General features: G+C 46.4%; 1 protein-coding gene across 4 annotated transcripts in view; it reads left to right on the top strand.

The window, feature by feature from the left end:
• SIL1 (SIL1 nucleotide exchange factor) overlaps positions 1 to 21,705 on the top strand; it is a 349,165-nt gene that overhangs the window by 54,835 nt on the left and 272,625 nt on the right. For 3 of the 4 annotated variants that reach the window (XM_066343120.1, XM_066343117.1, XM_066343119.1), the window contains exon 1: positions 21,346 to 21,502. The exons of the other annotated variant lie outside the window; for it this stretch is intronic. The gene's annotated coding sequence lies outside the window, so the exon portion shown is untranslated. Of the gene's footprint in view, positions 1 to 21,345; positions 21,503 to 21,705 lie in introns of those variants that run through there. 4 annotated transcript variants of the gene reach the window in all.

Raw genomic sequence — 21,705 nt, 5'->3', positions numbered from 1 at the left:
ATTTCCAAGGCAAGGAAGAAAGGGGTTGAAGATATCCATTGTATTGAGTAGGAACTTTTAATTTTTTTTTCAAATTAAGTGAAAGGCAGGGAGGCAGAGAGACACCCGCATATGCCCCAACCTGGATCTACCTGGCAAGCCCCCTACCTGGCAATGGTCTGCCAATCTGGGGCCTCTGCTCTGTTGCTCAGCAACCGAGCTATTTTAGCACCTGAGGCGAGGCCATGGAGCCATCCTTAGTGCCTGGGGCCAACTTGCTTGAACTATTCAAGCCATGGCTGCAGGAGGAGAAGAGAGAGAGAGAGAGAAAAAATTGGAGGGGGAGGGAGTGGAGAAGCAGATAATTGCTTCTCCTGTGTGCCCTGACTGGGAATCAAACCCCAAACTTTCATACCCTGGACTGACACTCTAATTCTGAGCCAACTGGCCAGGGCAAGGAGGAACATTTTTACAGAAGCTTCTAGACTCTCTCCCAAGTCCCATTTTCCAGAAGTGGGTAACTTGTTTACCCTTAGATTTAAAGGGGTGGGGAAGGGGTACTGAGAATATATCTGCATTTTGGAGCCCCTGTAGTAGGAGGTAGTCCTAACCAGTAAGAAAGAAGGGTGGGAAAATGGCTTCTGGGTAAATAATCAACAGTGTCTTTCCTAAGACCTCACTAAGACTATTCTTAGAAAGTCATCTTATCTGCTAGATCCAATGACTTCTAGTTTTCCTTTTTTTTTTTTTTCTTTAGGTGAGAGGAAGGGAGATAATGAGGCAAACTCCTGCATGGGCCCCAAGTGGGATGGCCCAGGCAACCCTATCTAGGACCGATGCTTGAGGACCGAGCTATTTTTAGCGCCCAGGTCTGCCGCTCAAACCAATCAAGCCACTAGCTGTGGGAAGGGAAAAGGAAAAGGGGGCCGGGCAGGGGAAGCAGATGGTGGCTTCTCCTGTGTGCCCTGACCAGAAATCAAACCCAGGACATCCATATGCTGGGCTGACACTCTATCCACTAAGCCACCAGCCAGGGCCCCAGTTTCCCTTATACTTGACCACTCTGTGATGTTTTACATTGCTGCTTTCTCTCTTTCTTGAAACTCTTGTTTTCAGTTATACATTCTCTCTACTTCTCTGGCCATTTCTCCTTGGACTCCACCCCATTACTTTCTGTTCTTTACAGGTTGGTGCTACCCTGGGCTTTTAACCAGATACTATCTGGGCCCCTCTGAGCATCTAAACCAAGTAATATGTCCTAATCATGTGACCAAGACCTAGTGAGGTCTATTTGTGGCCGAGTTCTTGAACTTTCGTATTTGGCCATTGTAATGCCAGTGGTTGAGGCCAGGCAGGTTCACAATGTATTCGGGCAGATGGTAGAATAACTGAGGAGCCAGAAAGTATTGGGCTATTCTCATTTAATAGAATGTCCCAACAGCAGACAAGCAAACAGGCAGGGGAAAACTGCTTCTCAGGCAAACAAACAGCAAAATGGCCCGTCACAGTGGTGGGCCGGCGATCCCCAATCCGCCTTGAGGACAAGCACCCATAGCCTTACTTACATAGACTATATAGATGTGGTGCTGTCACATGCTCATGCACTAATCAGGCAAAGTACAAGCCAGCAAGCCTAACACAGCTGTTTTCCCAACAGCCATGGACTTTCTTTCCTCCCTATAGTCCTGATTCTCCCTCTGCTGTGTCTGTCTCTTCTTTCCATTACAGAGCTATTGCTCTTGATAATGTCCTTACAGGCTTTTTTAAGGATAAAACATTTTTTAAAAAGTTATTTTTAACCTCCCATACGGTTAAGTCCTAGAACTGTAGGGGACCCTTTGTTTTCCCACACTCTCGGGAATTTTGGAATAGAAGCTGGATTGCTTCAAAAAATAAAAAGATAATGAATTTGGAGTACTAGAATTTAAAAGATCAAAGAGAGCGAGAGTAGAGTCAGTTGAGAGCTGGGTGATGGAAGAGTTGAGAAGGACCTATCATTTATGGCTACATAAGAGAATTTGGTAAGCTCTAGGTCAGCTCTAGGTAAGTCTAGAGCTGACTTTTCAAGTGAAACAATCTGTGTGACCCCTTTCTGTGGCTGTTCAAATTTTTATTGAAACCTCTGAAGTCACCATGTATGTGGTATGACTCAATTTCAGACAGACACCAATGAGGGGGGCCACAGTTTTATGAGGCTGGAAGTGTGGACAGCCCTACATCTGAGTCACACCTAGACTGTCAAAGCCTCTCTGATCTCTTAACCTCTGGCCTCAAGCCACTACCAACCTACCTTCCAAGTAGCGTCCAGAGTGATCTTTCTAAGACACAAACCCAGGTAATTTCTATGCTTAAATTATTCAATGGCTTCTTTTTTTGTGTGTGTGACAGGGACAGAGAGAGAGAGACAGAGAGAGGGATAGGTAGGGACAAACAGACAGGAAGGGAGAGAGATAAGAAGCATTAATTCTTCCTTGAGGCTCCTTAGTTGTTCATTGATTGCTTTCTCATATGTGCCTTGACCGGGGTAATACAGCAGAGTGAGTGAGCCTTGCTCAAGCCAGCAGCCTTGGGCTCAAGCCAGCGACCTTGGGCTTCAAGTCAGTGACCTTTGGGCTCAAGCCAGCAACCATGGGATCATGTCTATGATCCCATGCTCAAGCCAGTGACCTCGTGATCAAGCTGGTGAGCCCGTGCTCAAGCCAGTGATCTTGGGGTTTTGAAAATGGGTCCTCTGCATCCCAGCCCGATGCTCTATCCACTGCGCCAGTGCCAGGTCAGGCATTCAATGGCTTCTTGATCAGTGTGTCTCAAACATGGAGTTCATGGATCACTGGGTACGCATTCTCAGGGTCTTCAGTACCTGTTAGGACATCTATTACTATTTAATTTCAGAATTAATTTAAAAATGTAATGATAGCCCTGGTCGTGTAGCTCAGTTCAACTGAGTCACTAGGGCATTGTCTTGATACACCAAGGTTGAGGGTCTGCTCCCCAGTCAGGGTACATACAAGGATCAACCAGTGAATTCATAAATAAGTGGAACCGCAGGTTGGTGTTTCTCCCTCTCTTTCTCTTTCCTTTCTGTCTCTCTAAAATCACTGAATAAAAAAATATATATATACAGACTCCTGCATGCACCCTGATTGGGATCTACCCAGGAAGCCCACTAGGGGGTGATGCTTTGTCCAACTGAGGCGTTGCTTCGTTGCTTAGCAACTGTGCTCTTCTTAGCACTTGAGATAGAAGCCATTGAGCCATCCTCAGTACCTGGGACCAACTTCTTCCAATCGAGCCATGACTGCAGGAGGGGGGAAGAGAGAGAGAGAGAGAGAGACGGAGAGGGAGAGAGGAGAGAAAAGTGAGAGGGGGAGGGGTAGAGAAGCAGATGGGTGCTTCTCCTGTGTGCCCTGACCAGGAATCAAACCCAGGACATCCACATGCTGGGTGGATGCTCTACCACTGAGCCAACCTGCCAAGGCCTGAATTAAAAAAATTTAAAAATACATTTAAGAAAAAATATGTAAGCATAGTTTGTAATACCCAGATGACCACCTATAACCAAGCACTTTGAGGAGATTTTAGTGTTGGTTAACACTTGTATTTATTGATTGGATTGGTGTCAAGTGATCTTCTAAAATGACTGCATTTAACTTTTGTGGGTTTTTTTGTTGTTGTTTTTTGTTTTGCTTTTTTATATTTTTCTGAAGTGAGAAGCAGGGAGGCAGAGAGACAGACTCTTGCAAGCACCCGACCAGGATCCACCTGGCATGGCCACCAGGGGAGAATGCTCTGCCCCTCTGGGGTGTTGCTCCGTTGCAACTGGAGCCATTCTAGTGCCTGAGGCGGAGGCCATGGAGCCATCCTCAGCGCCCGGGCCAACTCTGCTCCAATGGAGCCTTGGCTGTGGGAGGGGAAGAGAGAGATAGAGAGAAAGGAGAGGGGGAAGGGTGGAGATGCAGATGGGTGCTTCTCCTGTGTGCCCTGGCCGGGAATCGAACCTGGGACTTCCACACACCAGGCCACACTCTACCACTGAGCCAACCAGCCACAGCTAGAATTTAACTTTTTTTTTTGTATTTTTCTGAAGCTGGAAACGGGGAGAGACAGTCAGACAGACTCCCGCATGCGCCCGAACGGGATCCACCCGGCACGCCCACCAGGGGCAATGCTCTGCCCACCAGGGGGCGATGCTCTGCCCCTCCGGGGCATCACTCTGCAGCGACCAGAGCCATTCTAGCGCCTGGGGCAGAGGCCAAGGAACCATCCCCAGCGCCCGGGCCATCTTTGCTCCAATGGAGCCTCGGCTGCGGGAGGGGAAGAGAGAGACAGAGAGGAAGGAGGGAGGTGGGGGTGGAGAAGCAAATGGGCGCTTCTCCTATGTGCCCTGGCTGGGAATCGAACCCGGGTCCCCCGCACTCCAGGCCGACGCTCTACCGCTGAGCCAACCGGCCAGGGCCTAGAATTTAACTTTTAATGATGTAATTTATTTCTTTTTCTTTTAAAAAGGAGTGAAAGAGAAACATTAACTCATTGCTCCACTTAGTTGTGCATTGATTGCTTCTTATAGGTGCCTTAGCCGGAGATTGGACCTGTGACCTTGGGCTTAAGCCTCTGATTTTAAGGTTTCCAACCTGTGATCTCAGTGTTCTGGGTCGATGCTCTATCCACTGCGCCACCACCGGTCAGGCAATGCCATAATTGTTTTATCGCATTGTTAATGGATATATTCTCAGCACTTAGAATAGTGCCTAGCACATTGTAGGTGTTCAAAAAAGATTTCTCCAATAAATGAATGAATGAAGTGTCTCAAACTGATTTCTGATATCCTTAAGGATTCTCTGCAGTTTGAGATCTCAGCATGGCATGTGAGGTGAGGCTTTTTGCAATCAAGTTCAGAATACTCAACTAGTAATTTTACCAGACAGTCTGGGCAGGATGTGGAGGCGCAGTTTTTTTTAGAAAATAAAAAAGTGAAAGTACAAAGGATTTATATACTTTTTGACAGGGCAGACGTGATATGCAAAAATGACTTGCAAATATAATGCAAATGACACACAAGTCCTCATGCAAATGAGCATCCTGTCTTTGGAATCAACTGCTACACGTATTCACTAATTTGTCTGTGGAACAAACAGTAAATCTTTTGAGGGCTTAGAGGCACATTGCTTTTGTGGAGATGTGTGTACACTGGGGAGGCAGGGAAGTGGAAAAGGTTCTCTCAAGGAGGAGTCAGTGTGGTGCTGTAAGCCTGCACCTTAGTATGAAGCTTAATACAGTATGTAGCTTAATATGAAATTATTCTACTGCGATATTCCAAAGGCTGGCCTTTTGGAATTGGTGGAGAGTGGGGAGGGGGCAACAAAATGCAAATCATTATACCCTTCAAATTTTTGGCTACCTCATATTTTCTGTCCCACCCATCTCACACTATTCAAACTTTGGTTTACCAGAGTAGAGAGTAGGAAGTCAGAAATCCCTGGCTCCTGGTGCTCATCGTGAGGATCATAAAAGAGCCTGTGATAAAGCTCTTTAAAATCATATCTGAAGGAGGATAAGAGGATGATGGGGAGTTCTGCATTTCCTAATCTCATGAGAAGAATTTAGCTGTAATTCTTCTAGACTTATTAGAAAAGATGGTTGGTTACCAGAAGCCTGGGGGCTTTCTTAGAAATATAGCTGCTTAATTTTAATGCCAGTGACGCAGTATCTGATAAAATTGGAAGCTTATTGGAAAACTGAAAGGAAAAAATGTCAACTGTGATTTTTTTTTCATTATAAAAACCTTTCTTGCCCTTGGTATGAAAGGAAATTTTCTGTTACACAGACTCTTCTGCAAAGATTATAAAAATACTGGACAAATGAAATAAAAAAGTCTCTAGCATATATATTTTGATTTTTATTTATTCATTTTTAGAGGAGGAGGAGAGAGAGAAAGAGAGAGAGAAGGGGGGAGGAGCAGGAAACATCAACTCCCATATGTGCCTTGATCAGGCAAGCCCAGGGTTTCAAACTAGTGACCTCAGTGTTCCAGGTCGACGCTTTATCCACTGCGCCACCAAAGGTCAGGCAGCATATATATTTTTAACATAACTCGAAAAATATTTTTCTCTGACACTTTGCTTTGTAATCAGATGTGGGTTTAAATTCCCACCTTCTAGGTATGCAAACTTGAGCTACTTATTCAACTCTTCTTTCTCTCTCTTTTTTTTTAAGATTTTGTTTATTAATTTTAGAGAGAGGAGAGAGAAAGAGAGAAGGAGGGAAGAGCAGGAAGCATCAACTCTTAGTAGTTGTTTCTGTATGTGCCTTTAGGAAGCACATACAGGTTTCAATCTGGTGATCTCAGCATTCCAGGTCGACGCTTTAGCCACTGTGATAACACAGGTCAGGCTTTTCAACTTTTCTGAGGATCAGTTTTCTCATCTGTAAAATAGGAATAATAGTAGAATCCTTATGAGGTTGCTGTACGGGTTAAATGAGATAATGCATGTACTTTGCACAGTGCCTGACTCTTAGTAAGCATTCAGTAAATGTAGATATTTACAGTGGTCATTAATGGATTTGCTGCCTAGAATCCATTGACCCTCCATCTGATAACCATGCCCCATTGCCTTCTGGTGACCCATCATTCTCTCCTCAGTCCATGTGATTCTAATGAAACTGACTCTACCCTCAGGAGTAGAACATGTGACTTAAGTTTAAACCAATCAGACCATTTCATCTTCCAGGCCATATTGATTGACTCAAAAATGGGGACATTCATAGAGTTTCCATATGATCCAACAATACCACTCTTAGGTATAGTTCCAAGGGACTTGAAAACAGGTGTTTAAATAAAAACTTATATACGAATGTTTATAGAAGTATTATTCATAATAGTGAAAAATGGAAATAACCCAAATGTCCATCATCTGATGAATGGATAAAAAAATGCTGGTATAGCCATACAATGGTAATATTATTCAGCCATAAAAAGGAAGTAATGACTCATGCTACCACTGAAAACATTACGCTAAATGAAGGAAGACAAAGACAAAAGGCTGTGTATTATATGATTCCATTTATATGAATTATCCAAACTAGGCAAATCTATAGAAACAGAAAGTATGTTGGTGGTTGCTAAAAATTAGAAGTAGGAGGAATGGGGAGTAACTGCTAATGGGTATGGGGTTTCTCTTTGAGATGATAAAAATGTTTTGGAATTAGATAGTGGCGATAATTATAAGGCATTTTGAATATACTAAAACCCAAAGAATGAATTTTACAGCATGGGAATTAAAACTAAACTTAAAAAATGGTCACATGACTCAAGTAGGTCAATGAGATCCAATAAGACTCAACTCAGTCTTTGGAGCCATGAGGAGAGAAAACTAGTTTCTTTCTTGTACGACTCCAACTTGAGAGAATATAGGGTTTTAAGCTGCTGATGTATCTTGCTTTGTGTAGAGACTGAGATGGAATCATTTAGCTCAGCTGAAGCAGACCCAGGACATGAAGTGGTATCAAGCCCTGGTTACACACTGTAGCAAGAATGACTAGTCATCTGTTTGTCTGAGACTTTCCTGGTTTTAGCACTGAAATGCCTGTGTCCCATTTCGATCACCCTAGTTAGAGCTCTAAACCTACTTCTGCTTAAAACTCAGCACTCTACCTGTAGACTACCCAATTATGAGTCAACAAATTTCCCTGTTTTTGTTTTTTTTTTCCCCCGAAGCTGGAAACGGGGAGAGACAGTCAGACAGACTCCCGCATGTGCCCGACCGGGATCCACTCGGCACGCCCACCAGGGGTGATGCTCTGCCCACCAGGGGGCGATGCTTTGCCCCTCTGGGGGGGGGGGGTCGCTCTGTTGCGACCAGAGCCACTCTAGCGCCTGGGGCAGAGGCCAAGGAGCCATCTCCAGCGCCTGGGCTATCTTTGCTCCAATGGAGCCTTGGCTGTGGGAGGGGAAGAGAGAGACAGAGAGGTAGGAGAGGGGGAGGGGTGAAGAAGCAGATGGGTGCTTCTCCTGTGTGCCCTGGCCGGGAATCGAACCCGGGACTTCTGAACGCCAGGCCGATGCTCTACCACTGAGCCAACTGGCCAGGGCCTCCCTATTGTTTTAGCAAATGTCATGGGTTGGCTTTTTCAGAGGCTGGCACTGAGACAGACTTTAGGGCTCAAGGAAATAACACCTATGAAATGAAGGAGACAGAGCAGAATATTGGACAGAGAAAGAAGTCTAAAATGTGATGTAGGTGCGTGGCCAACCCAACAGAGAGCTATGGAACCGGTGTTGTCCTTCAGTAGGTCCCACATTGAGCCAAAAATGGCTAGGCCATTATATAGTGTTCTTTTCACTGACAAACTTCTAGTCTTAGCCTAAATGTTTCTTTCTTGAGGAGTCCTTTCCTAAAGCTTCCAGTGATGTTAAGTGCCATGGCACCTGAGGTATGTGTAGCAATTTAATTATTAATTTTTTGTTTTATGTTTGTCTTACTTACAGTCCATTAGTTTCATGAAGAAAGGGGCTGTTGTGGTTAGCTATTGTTAGGTAACAAACTGCCCAAACCTTAGTGGCTTAAAACAGAGTTTGGCAAAGTAGGACCCATGTGTAGGTTTGGCTCACAGTCTGTTTTGCTTATTATTACTATTTTTACTTATTGATTGATTTTAGAGAAAGACAACAGGGGCTGGGAGAAAGAGAGGAACATTGATTTGTTCTTCCACTTATTCATGCATCCATTGGTTGATTCTTGTATGTGCCTTGACTGGGGATTGAACCTGCAACCTTGGTATATTCAGATGATGCTCTAACCAACTGAACTACCTGGCCAGGGCCACAGCCTGTTTTTGTATAACTGGAAATATAAGATTTTTTTTTCTTTTTTTTTTTTTTTGCATTTTTCCGAAGCTGGAAACGGGGAGGTAGTCAGACAGACTCCCGCATGCGCCCGACCGGGATCCACCCAGCATGCCCACCAAGGGGCGATGCTCTGCCCCTCTGGGGCATTACTCTGTTGCATCCAGAGCCATTCTAGCGCCTGAGGCAGAGGCCACAGAGCCATCCCCAGCACCCGGGCCATCTTTGCTCCAATGGAGCCTTGGCTGCAGGAGGGGAAGAGAGAGACAGAGAGGAAGGAGAGGGGGAGGGGTGGAGAAGCAGATGGGCGCTTCTCCTCTGTGCCCTGGCCGGGAATCGAACCCGGGACTCCTGCACGCCGGGCTGACGCTCTACCGCTGAGCCAACCGGCCAGGGTCATTTTTTTTTCATTTTTAAGAGGTTATTTTTAAAAAATGATGAACTGGTACACCTGAAAGATATATAATTTTATTAATCCATGTCACCCCAGTACATTCAATTTATACTGAAAAGAAAGTTCAAGCAAGAACAATATGTGACATGTCCCACAAAACCTATACTATTTACCATCTGGCCCTTCATAGAAAATGTTTGCCAACCCACTGATTAAAACAACAACTATTTTGCTACATCTCATAATTTTGTGCATCAGGCTTTTAGAAAGGATTTGGCTGAATGACCCTTTTGCTCTATGTGATATTGACTGGGACCTCTCAATGGCACCAGATGAAGGCTGAGTCCAAGAAGGCTTCATAATGTCTGGTACCTTGGCAAGATGGCTGAAAGACTGGGCTCACCTGGGCCCCTCTTCCTTTCTATGCTAACTCTCCCTAAGAGTGTTTGAACTGCCCGACCAGGTGGTGCACAGTGGATAGAGCATTAGACTAAGATGCAGATGACCCAAGTTCAAACCCCGAGGTCATAGGCTTGAGTGCAGGCTAACCAGCTTGAGTGTGGGGTGTTGGCTTGAGTGTGGGATTATAGATATGACTCCATGGTCACTGGCTTGAGCCCAAAGGTCGCTGGCTTGAGCCCAAGGTTGCTGGCTTGAACAATGGGTCATTTGCTCTGCTGCAGCCCACGGTCAAGGCACATATGAGAAAGCAATTGATAAACTAAAGAGCCGCAACAAAGAATTGATGCTTCTCATCTCTCTCCCTTCCTGTCTGTCTGTCCCTATCTATCCCTTTCTCTCTCTCTCTCTCTGTCACAAAAAATAAAAGATCAAAATGGAAATTCTTGAAGACTAGCCTTATAACTGAACAGCTTCACTTCTTCAGTATTCTATGAGTTAAAACAGTCACAGGCCAACCTAGATTCAAAGGGGGGGGGGGAGAATATACCCTACCTCTTAATGACAAAAAATTGAGGCTATCTTTAATCTACTTGAAGACTAAGTCACTCACTCATCATTACATCCCCAACTCTTAACACAGCACCTGGAATATGAACTCAATACATTTGTTAACTAATGGACACACTCTGGTAGGTAGAATGTGAAAATATTGGATTTGGAGCTAACGGTCTACTTGCACCTTTAGGAGCACTTCATTCTACATGTTCCATTTTGGAACTACTATGGGCCCAGCACTGTGGTGCATCTCTCAGAGTATTTGAACTTCAGTTTCCTTTTTTGTTAATGAGGGGCAATAAAACCTGCATGCCACAGGGTTTCTGTGAGAATTAAATGGTATGATGAGTGTGAGAAAGCGTTATAAACTGTAAAGTTCTGTTTAACAACAGGTGGTTATTATTGTCATTGTTCCCCTGGGTGGGGTGTGGGCAAGGCCAAAGCCTCTGGATTCCTGCCGTGGAGAAGGACCCCTCAACTTCACTGCACTCTCCAACTCTTACCCCTGTCAGTTCCTGAAGAACAGACATTAGGAGAATGAAGCAGGGTTCCTATGGCTATGCGACCCAGTTTTAGCCAGGGAAGATTTATTTCCCCACAGTGGTTCTAATGATGGTTCAATGGGTCTCATAATTCCATAATGATCTTGGTGCCAATGCCTCCCACCTGGGGTGTCTCTGCAGAGTCTGTGGGGTGTTGTGGACCGTTAATGGCAAAAAGCCATTATAGATTCGAGGCTTGGCAGGGGGCTAAGTTCTCCCCCCTCCATCTCCATATTTGGCTTTGATGCTGAGTATTTACACCCACTCCACTTCCTTCCTTGGGTTGCAGGAAGCAATATACATGCCCTTCCTCTGACTCTTTGTTTGTTTCAGATGTTTGTAAATTTCACTAATGTATCCTGTTTTTGCCTTGGGAGAGTTCCTGTCTTAGCCTTTGATGTGCAACTTTGTATCAGGGTCCTTGATTTGCATAGGTCTATATAATAAAGCGAACTGGGGCTGTGAGGCACTCAGATACTGCCAGGCAGTTTGAAGAGTCCTCCCGGTCCCATCGGTTCCGCACCGTTATTTGGAGCCGCACTGGTCCGCGGCAGTGGGGAAATGGGTAGCCACACTAGCTAAACAACTAAGAATAATTAGTAGCATGTGACCAGTCCCTTGTCACCTCAGCTCGCCTATTTTGTGCTCCAAGAAAGAAGTAATAAAGACACTGCTAAGAAAAACTACATTGAATTTGTCATCCCTGCCCAGACCAAAGAATGCAGTTTTCCTTTCCCTGGAAGAGCCTACCTGAAACCCCCTGTACCAGGGACACTTCATACCTTTCATTTCCTGTGCATCTCACTTTTTTTTTTTTTTTTGTATTTTTCCAAAGCTGGAAACGGGGATAGACAGTCAGACAGACTCCCGCATGCGCCCGACCGGGATCCACCCGGCACACCCACCAGGGGGCGACGCTCTGCCCCTCCGGGGCGTCGCTCTGTCGTGACCAGAGCCACTCTAGCGCCTGGGGCAGAGGCCAAGGAGCCATCCCCAGCGCCCGGGCCATCCTTGCTCCAATGGAGCCTCGCTGCGGGAGGGGAAGAGAGAGACAGAGAGGAAGGAGAGGGGGAGGGGTGGAGAAGCAAATGGGCTCTTCTCCTGTGTGCCCTGGCCGGGAATTGAACCCGGGACTTCTGCACGCCAGTCTGACGCTCTACCACTGAGCCAACTGGCCAGGGCCGCATCTCACGTTTGCCTGGAAGGAGGGTTTGCCTGCTTTAGTAATAGCTTTTTTCAACCTTTCCATAAGTGTTCCTATACAGCCTGGCATGATGTATAATGTGTGTGTGGTGTGTGTAGTTCTAGCAGTAGGACAATTACTTAGAATGTTAAGTAGGGACATAAATTTCTTTGGGTATTATAAGTATATGCATTTGTATGTGATTTAATTTTGCCCAGCCTCGAGCACAATGTATGCCAATAGGCATAGAAAAGAATAGTACTAGTAGCTAAGAACTATTCAGCACTTATTGTGCTAGGCGCTGGGTTGAATGCTTTATACCTATCGTGTCATTTAATCTCCATTTTGTAGATAAGAAAATAACCCTCTAATGTTGGTTAGGGTTAAACAACTGCTTAGTAGTGAGGGGCAGTCAGGAACTGAACCTAGGTCTGTCCAATTCCAAAGCCTGTTCTTAAACTGCTCCCCAATCCAGGATCTCTGCTGATAGTGACATTGGATTTGATGATCTAATGTTCTGAGATATGCCACTTGGCAAGCTTCATTCTCCACATTTGATTTCCCAAAGCTTTGTTGCTTGAGAATCTTTATTAAGGACAGTGTCAGAGGAGAGAAGAGTTTTCCCTTTATTGGCTTGCTGACCCAGGACTGTGCTGGCATGGTCACTGTACCCACCATGCCCAGGATTCCCTTGTCACAGACACCATCCCTTCTGCAGCTCCCCACTTGGAGAGGCAGCCCTGACCTTTGTGTAGGGGCAGGCACAGATTGGACCAGGGCGAGGGTCCAGGGAGAGGGCCCACGTAGACTGTCCTATAACAGCCCTGCGGTGGCTTGGTTCTTAGGGCTCTTCAGGTGTGTACATGGGGGTGGAGATTGCAATGAACTATTCAAGTGAACCTGGCTCACTCCAAATGTAGTGTATAGACGTAAACTGTGTCAGCCAGTCAGACATGTTGGTGGGATGCAGGCAACAAGAGTGAGAGAACAAGAGGTCCAGGAAGAGGAGAGATGAGAGGAGTAGTCTGTCTTCAGACCAGTCATCTGGGTTCCAGCTCCAGTCCCTGCTTGTATGGCTTAACATCAGGTCTGTACAAACTTGAACTGCTCTGTATGATGAAGGGGTGAGGAGTTTCAAAACTCGATGAAAAAATCCAGGAAAAGGAGATGTGAACTGGCCAACCAGGTGCTGTGCAAGAGAAAGAAATGATAAGAAATGATCCACAGCAATGATATAGGTGAGACAGAGACTTGGAAAGAACTGCTCAAGTAAGCTTTCAAGTCGTCTGCTGTGGGATGTATGCTTTTAACATTCTCCTTCATCACTGTTACGATACCCTCAGTAAATCTGGCATTTCACACTGATGTTTCTTCAGGTATGGGTTTTTGATGGGAAAATGGAGCAGGGTGAGGGGACAGCTGACATCTAGGTTATATTCCATCTGTCCCAAGTCTGGTTTTCTTGGGATCTCTGATTGTTTGTTTTTTTTTTTTTTTTTCATTTTTCTGAAGCTGGAAACAGGGAGAGACAGTCAGACAGACTCCCGCATGCGCCCGACCAGGATCCACCCGGCACGCCCACCAGGGGCGGTGCTCTGCCCCCCAGGGGGCGATGCTCTGCCCATCCTGGGCGTCGCCATATTGCGACCAGAGCCACTCTAGCGCCTGAGGCAGAGGCCACAGAGCCATGCCCAGCACCCGGGCCATCTTTGCTCCAATGGAGCCCCGGCTGCGGGAGGGGAAGAGAGAGACAGAGAGGAAAGCGCGGCGGAGGGGTGGAGAAGCAAATGGGCGCTTCTCCTATGTGCCCTGGCCGGGAATCGAACCCGGGTCCTCCGCACGCTAGGCCAACGCTCTACCGCTGAGCCAACCGGCCAGGGCTGTTTTTTTTTTTTTTTTTCATTTTTCTGAAGCTGGAAACGGGGAGAGACAGTCAGACAGACTCCCGCATGCGCCCGACCGGGATCCACCCGGCACGCCCCCACCAGGGGGCGACGCTCTGCCCACCAGGGGGCGATGCTCTGCCCATCCTGGGCGTCGCCATGTTGCGACCAGAGCCACTCTAGCGCCTGAGGCAGAGGCCACAGAGCCATCCCCAGCGCCCGGGCCATTTTTTTTGCTCCAATGGAGCCTTGGCTGCGGGAGGGGAAGAGAGAGACAGAGAGGAAAGCGCGGCGGAGGGGTGGAGAAGCAAATGGGCGCTTCTCCTGTGTGCCCTGGCCGGGAATCGAACCCGGGTCCTCCGCACGCTAGGCCGACGCTCTACCGCTGAGCCAACCGGCCAGGGCTTTTTTTTTTTTTTTTTTAAAGATTTTATTTATTCATTTGAGAGAGAGAGAGAGAGAGAGAGAGAGAGAAAGGAAACACAAGGGGGGGGAGGAGCAGGAAGCATCAACTCCCATATGTGCCTTGACCGGGGAAGCTCAGGGTTTTTTGAACCGGGGGACCTCCGTGTTCCAGGTCGACACTTTATCCACTGCGCCACCACAGGTCAGGCTCTGATTGGTTTTTAAGGCTACTCTATATGTTTCACTAGACATGCCTGATTGCATAATTGTGTAAGTAATATACACAATTGAGTGTAAGTAATAATTGTGTGTGGCAATATACATATCACTGTATGGTAGTGTTCATGTAGGTGGATGCAGAATGTTTTATCTACATGTGTAAATATGTCTGTGTACTGGGCATATGAATCTGGATGTGTAAGTTGTGTGCAAGAATATGGGTATTTGTGCCACGGTGTCAGCCTTATGGCCAACTATACTTCCCAGAGATGGCTGTCATAATATACCGCATCCCATGTGTTATTTTTACAATATGACACTGAGACTCCTCCTACCAAGAGGTGGGCTCTTAAATATGACCACACTTTGTGACTCCATCAACCAAAAGAGTAGGACAGAATGACGTTATGTGATTTCTGAAGCTAGAACATAAAAATACCATGCACTTTTACATATTGTTCTCTAGGGATACTCATTCTTGGAAACCAGCCACCAAGTGGTGAGGAGGCCAAGCAGCTAGTAGAAGAGGCGCACTGCACCAGATGAGGTCTCAACCAACAACCAGCAGCAACTGCGAGCCATGTGGGAGCATCTCACCTTAGCTGAGTCACCCAGCTGTTGACACATAAAGCAGAGTTAATTCTTCCTAGCTAAGGCCTGATTAAATTGCTAAATAAATGGTTTTGTTTGGGAATACTTTGTTATATGGCAGTGGATAACCAGAACAGACAGGGCTGTCGCTGTGTCTGTCCTGTGTGTGTATTCCTGGGACTCGGTGCCTTCACAGTTACCTGCAGGTCGTGTATTTGTGTCAGATGTCTGTGTACATGAGTAGGTGTGCAGTCAAAGGTGTGTCTGGAAACAGAATCATGATTCTTGGGATATTGCTTTGGCCTTAGTGGAAGCTGTTTGGTGAGAACTCTTTGAAATCTTGTTTGTATTATACGTTTCTTCCTTTGAATGTTTTTCCTCTGAACTAGAGAGGCCTGTTTAACTGAAAGCAAATGCAGCTTGAGTTTACTTTTTCTGGTCAAAGCTTCCTGGAGCTGCCAAGGCCTTCTAGCAGGCAGGAGACTGCCATTTGGAGGTCTCAAGCCTTTAACAGGGGCTAGAAATGCTGTTTTAAAAATTGTTTCCTTTTCTGCAACTGAGGCCTTCAGAAATGATCCAGAAATAGAGCAAAGCACAGTCACTGGGATCTGTGAGGTCTCTTAGGATGGAGGGACATAATTTTATTTTAAAGAGAAAGGGAGGCTCTGGCCGGTTGGCTCAGTGGTAGAGTGTCGGCCTGGCATGCAGAGGTCCCAGGTTTGATTCCCGGCCAGGGCACACAGGAGAAACGTCCATCTGCTTCTCCACCCCTCCCCCTTTACTTCCTCTCTGTCTCTCTCTTCCCCTCCTGCAGCCGAGGCTCCATTGGAGCAAAGATGGCCCGCGCGCTGGGGATGGCTCCTTGGCCTCTGCCCCAGGTGCTAGAGTGGCTCTGGTCGCAACAGAGCTACACCCCGGAGGGGCAGAGCGTCGCCCCTGCTGGGCGTGCCGGGTGGATCCCGGTCGGGCGCATGCGGGAGTCTGTCTGACTGTCTCTCCCCGTTTCCAGCTTCAGAAAAAATACACACACACACACACACAAAAAAAGAAGAGAGAGAGAAAGGGAGAGGGGTGGAAAGAAGAGTGTAAAAAGCATCAACTTGTAGTTGTTTCACTTTAATTGTGCATTGATTGCTTCTCATATGTACCTTTCCTTGACCCACGGGCTCAAGCCAAACCAGTGACCCCTTGTTCAAGCCAGAAACCTTGGGCTTCAAGCCAGTAACCTTGGGATCTTGTTGATAATTCTGCATTCAAACTAGCAACCCCATGCTCAAGCAGGCAACCTCAGGGTTTTAAACCAGGGACCTCAGTATCCTGGGTTGACACTCTATCCACTGTACTACCCCTGGTCAGGTGAGACAGAATTCTTGATGGACACAGAGGAAGCTTCCGATATAGGCTCATGTGTGCCTAGGTTCCAGGGTAGAGATAATTCAGTCTGTCTCTGCACTGCCTTGGCTGCTGCAACCTGCTCCATCTGAGTGCAGCCCAGGAAGTGGAGGACTCTGGTTCAGAGTTGGTTCCTCTTGGTCTCTTCTGAAGTGCTCCCCAGCTTTCTACTTCTTCCATTTTGGCAGCTTGACTTAGCTTTTCTGGGAACACTGAGAGCTCTGGCTTCACACTTCTGTCCTGCACTGCCTCTCAGGACCTCTAAAGCACTGTTGTCCATTAGAGCTTTCTACGATGACGGGAATGTTCTAAAATATGCACCATCCAATATGGTAGACATTAGTCATATGTGGCTATTGAGCACTTCATTTATTTATTTATTTATTTATTTATTTATTTATTTATTTTTCTTAAGTTGGAAATGAGGAGGCAGTCAGACAGACTCCTGCATGCGCCTGACCAGGATCCACCCGGCATGCCCACCAGGGGGTGATGCTCTGCCCGTCTAGAGTGTTGTTCTGTTGCAACCAGAGCCATTCTAGCGCCTGAGGCAGAGGCCATGGAGCCATCCTCAGCGCCCGGGCCAACTTTGCTCCAATGAAGCTTCGGCTGCGGGAGGGGAAGAGAGAGACAGAGAGGAAGGAGAGGGGGAAGGGTGGAGAAGCAGATGGGCGGCTTCTCCTGTGTGCCCTGGCCGGGAATCGAACCGGGACTCCTGCACGCCAGGCCGACGCTCTACCACTGAGCCAACCGGCCAGGGCTGCTATTGAGCACTTTAAATGTGGATAGTGTGACTAAAAAACTAAGTTTTAAATTTTCAAAATTTTAATTAATTTAAATCAGAATGCTACATGTGGCTATTGGCTGCTATACTGAAGAGTTCAGAGAGCAGAGTTTTGTTTTACCTGTAAAATGGGGATATAATCATCTGTCTCACAGGGCTGTCTGGAGCAAACAAGATGATGAATGTGAAAGAGTTTTACTCTCATAAGGGAGACAGCAATGTGAATTGAGTGAGTTTATTCTTGGAGTTCTTTGCTAATATTTCTGTTTTATGGCCCCTGTTTAATTTTTTTTTTTTTTTTTAAGCAAGAGAGACACAGACAGGAAGGGAGAGAGATGAGAAACATAAACTCGTAGTTGGGTCACTGTAGTTGTTCACTGATTGCTTCTCATACATGCCTTGACCTGGGGGCTCCAGCCAGTGGTGGGATTCAAATAAGTTAACAACCAGTTCTCTGCCCTAATGATTGTTTTAAGTATAAACAAATGATATAACAAAAGGTAATATATTATTTCATGTGTTTAATACTTAAATAAGAATAAAAGAGGTACATAAAACTAGATTATAAGAAAGTTTTAAAATATTAATGAAAAAATATTAAATAATATCTGACAAAAAACAGTAAAATTGTTATTTAAGATATTTTCATATTGCTTCTTGATTGGCGTCCTCACTTGCAATTATTTTCACCTATGGATGGAATGAACATTACTATGGGCGCTTAGAATATACTGTTACACTGATGAACATTAAAAAAGAGTAAGAAATGTAAATTTGTGATTTTCACATTGAGCAGCTGCCCAGATGCCCACCTTAGAGAGAACCCTGATTATAAGTGCCATTTTAACACCGGTTCACCGAACTCAACAAAAAAGTAGGTATCGGTTCTGCTGAACCGGTGTGAATTGGCTAAATCCCACCACTGGTTCCAGTCACGCTGATGACCCCTTGCTCAAGCCAGTGACCTTAGGCTTCAAGCCAGTGACCATTGGGCTCAAAGCAGCAACCATTGGATCATGTCAATGATCCCATGCTCAAGCCAGTGACCTGGTGCTCAAGTTGGTGAGCCTACACTGAAGCTGGCAACCTTAGGGCTTCGAACCTGGGACCTGAGCATACCAAGTTGATGCTCTATCTACCGTGCCACCACCAGTCAGGTTTGCTGGGCTGTTTTTTCTTTTTTTCTTTTTTTTTTTTTTTTTTTTTTTTTTTTTTTCCATTTTTCTGAAGCTGGAAACAGGGAGAGACAGTCAGACAGACTCCCGCATGCGCCCAACCGGGATCCACCCGGCACGCCCACCATGGGGCGGCGCTCTGCCCACCAGGGGGCGATGCTCTGCCCATCCTGGGCGTCGCCATATTGCGACCAGAGCCACTCTAGCGCCTGGGGCAGAGGCCGAGGAGCCATCCCCAGCGCCCGGGCCATCTTTGCTCCAATGGAGCCTTGGCTGCGGGAGGGGAAGAGAGAGACAGAGAGGAAAGCGCGGCGGAGGGGTGGAGAAGCAAATGGGCGCTTCTCCTGTGTGCCCTGGCCGGGAATCGAACCCGGGTCCTCCGCACGCTAGGCCGACGCTCTACCGCTGAGCCAACCGGCCAGGGCCTGCTGGGCTGTTTTGAGTTGATTTGTTTACATTTGTGTCTTTCATCAGACCCTGAGCTCTTTGAAGGTATGAACCTGGTAAGACTGTTTCACACCTGAATCCCCAGTGTCACTGGCTGGCATGTGACTAAGTACTCATGTTTGAGTAAACAAAATGTCTGGAGTCCAGAAGGTATTCCTGGCAGCATGATATAAATGTATGGTGAAAGCTGGTGAGGAACAGAGGAGTAGAAGCAGAAAGGAGAAGGCAGGACAGTAGGGTGGTGAGACAGAGAGCTGGGGATCCTGCTCCCCACACTCTACATTCTGGGCCTACCCAGAGAGAGCAGAGAGCCAATTCCTAGTGACAGGAATGTTTCCACACAACTGGGTATCAGACATGTGGGAGATGAATTAAGAAAGGCTGATCAGAGGAGAAATGACCTATTCAACACATCTTGCTTGTTGACGAAGGCCAGCTTGATAATATAAATCTCTGCCTAGCCAGGTGCTGTGGTTTCCTTTAATTGATGGTGGCCAGGTTGAAGGTGATTTCTTAGGTTCTCTATCCTTCCAAGCTTTTTCTGATCTGTGAGTGGAAGAGGGAACTTGGGAGATTTCCAACAGGGCTGAAAGAGAGAACTGGTTTTTGTTTCCTTATTTAAAAAGTAAATTTAAACTTATTTCTGCTCAATCCAAGAGTAACACAGGGAAACAAAGAGAAAAGACTACCATGACCCTACTCACCCACCCACTCTGATCTTCAGATTTTAAATTCCCCGCTTTCACAGTGGTCTTCCTTGCTTGGTGGCCAGGAAAGTAGAGGCTGTCTGCTTAGACTCAGCCCTACACACTGGTTTCAGCAGCTCAGGAGGCTTGAGCTCAGAGCTAGTTTCCCTGGGAAGTTCTCAATCAGAGCTTTTCAAGCTTTGGGGACTGGGAACACATGTTTAAGCTGGTTATATCTGCCCAAGAAAGAAGGAAGTCAGGTCTGTGAGTGCTGGCAGCTCTGTGTCTAGCTCTTCGCTTGGACCACATATTTATTCATTCTAAGATTTGAGTTTATTCTATTTTTAAGCATCTTACTCTTGTAGTACTTCATAATATTTGTTGAACATTTATTATCTGTCCTTATGGTACTAGGCAATGACTCAAGCTATAATTAGCATTTTTTTTTTTTTTTTTTTTTTTTTTGAGAGAGAGAGAGAGAGAGAGGCAAAGAGAAAGAGACAGAAACATGGAGCTGCTGCTGTATGTGCCCTGACTGGGGAACTGAACTGGTAACCTTCGTGCTCTCACATGACACTAACCAAGTGAGCTATTCACTATAGCTTTTTTCTATCTTTTTTTTTTTTTTTCCTGTCAAGCTAGAATTATCCCTGGGCCCAGCTATGCTTGCTGGTCTCCTTAATGTTCCATAGGAAAAGTGAGCTGTTCTCCGTCTTTCCCAACCAGTCCAAGTAAGTGTCCTAGACCTTCCTGATAAACTGGCACTTACCCGCTCAACTATTGCCCAGGGACTTGTTCTTCATCCCCAAGATACTAATCAAGGTTTGTTAGTGGCTGCAATTTCCCACCTGGTTTAAGTAAACATAATCAAGAAAGTAATTAGTAGAAGCTCACATAACACATAGAAAAGGGAAAGGAACTCCAGGGTTATTTGCTGCTCTTGGGGAATACCTGCTGTTTGGGGGCAGTCACAGCTTGTTTGGATGATCTTTTTCTCCACTCCAGAATGACCAGGTATCACCATCTGTACTCTGAGGGCCTGAGGGAGCCCACCATTTTATTGGTCAAGTGAGGCGAGGGGAAGGCCTAATAGAGTAGTATAAGTGAAGAGAATAGGGCTTGTGGAGGTACCCAAATCTGGCTTGAATTTCCAGTTCTAGCATTCTCTGTCTGACTTTGTATAAATACTTTTAACCTCTTTGAGCCTCAGCTTCCCCACCTATAAAAAGTGGGTGAAAATCCTGGGATTAGCAAGTTATATAAGTAAATACAATGTATATGCAAGCAGCTGGCACCTATAAAATAACAGCTATTCCATGGTAGAGTGGATTAGAAGTGCAGGTCACTTTTTTTTTTCTTTCTAATATTTGGGTCAGGGAACATACAGGAGCAGCTTGATGTTCCTGGCTCTCCCTCTCAAAAAAATTTGGTTGTTGTAAAAAATTCACACAATACACAAGTATATAAAGTAGGTGACTTGCAGGTGGCCTATTCTGCATGACTTTTCAAAGGATTATTTCTTGTTTGAGATTCTCAGCTTTATACCAAACCAAGACACAACAATTTGACTTATTTTTACTCTACATACCCTCAAGTTTCTTTCTGAGGATCCTTCCCCTATAAGGAAATCGGGCTGTTCGACAATCTGAACAACTTCGAAGTTCCATTTTGGTCTAGCAAACTGGGCCCGCGGGAATTTTTTCTAGATACTTCTCAGCCCCGAGGAGGGATCCAGGGAAAAAAGTACCCGGAGGTTTGAGAAGGTAGACGGTAGGGGGCGGAACCTAGCAGAAACAGGAAGAGGCGGGGCTAACGATTCCTAGTGCTGCAGGAGCAGTGAGGCTACCGCCTGCTGTTCTGGAAGGCGGCAATTGGGTGAGGCGACGAGCGACGTAAGAGCCGCGTGTTCACAGGTTCAGACTGTCGCTGTCGCATCTGCGCATCGGAAGCTGATTGCCGCTCCGGCCGCCTGGAATTGTGGGGGTTGTGCCTAATCCTCCGGCTGCCAGGCGGAAAGCCGAAGGTAGGGGCGGTGAGGGCTGCCTGTCCTTGGCGCTGGGTGGCGGGGCTCAGTGTCCCGGCCTCCTCCCGCCAGCGGCCCTGGCGCCTTCCCAGCACTGGTCTGGGGTTCCCACACACAATACCCCCCAGTGTCTCCAAAGCCGGACATACAAGTGGGCCCTGCGCTCCTCAGTAGTGTCCGCAGACCTGGCCTCTCAGCTCAAT

This window comes from Saccopteryx leptura, chromosome 6, assembly GCF_036850995.1.
Source record: "Saccopteryx leptura isolate mSacLep1 chromosome 6, mSacLep1_pri_phased_curated, whole genome shotgun sequence".
Taxonomy (NCBI): domain Eukaryota; kingdom Metazoa; phylum Chordata; class Mammalia; order Chiroptera; family Emballonuridae; genus Saccopteryx; species Saccopteryx leptura.
The sequence above is the reverse complement of the archived record's forward strand: the minus strand, read 5'-3'. Positions and strand labels throughout refer to the sequence as shown.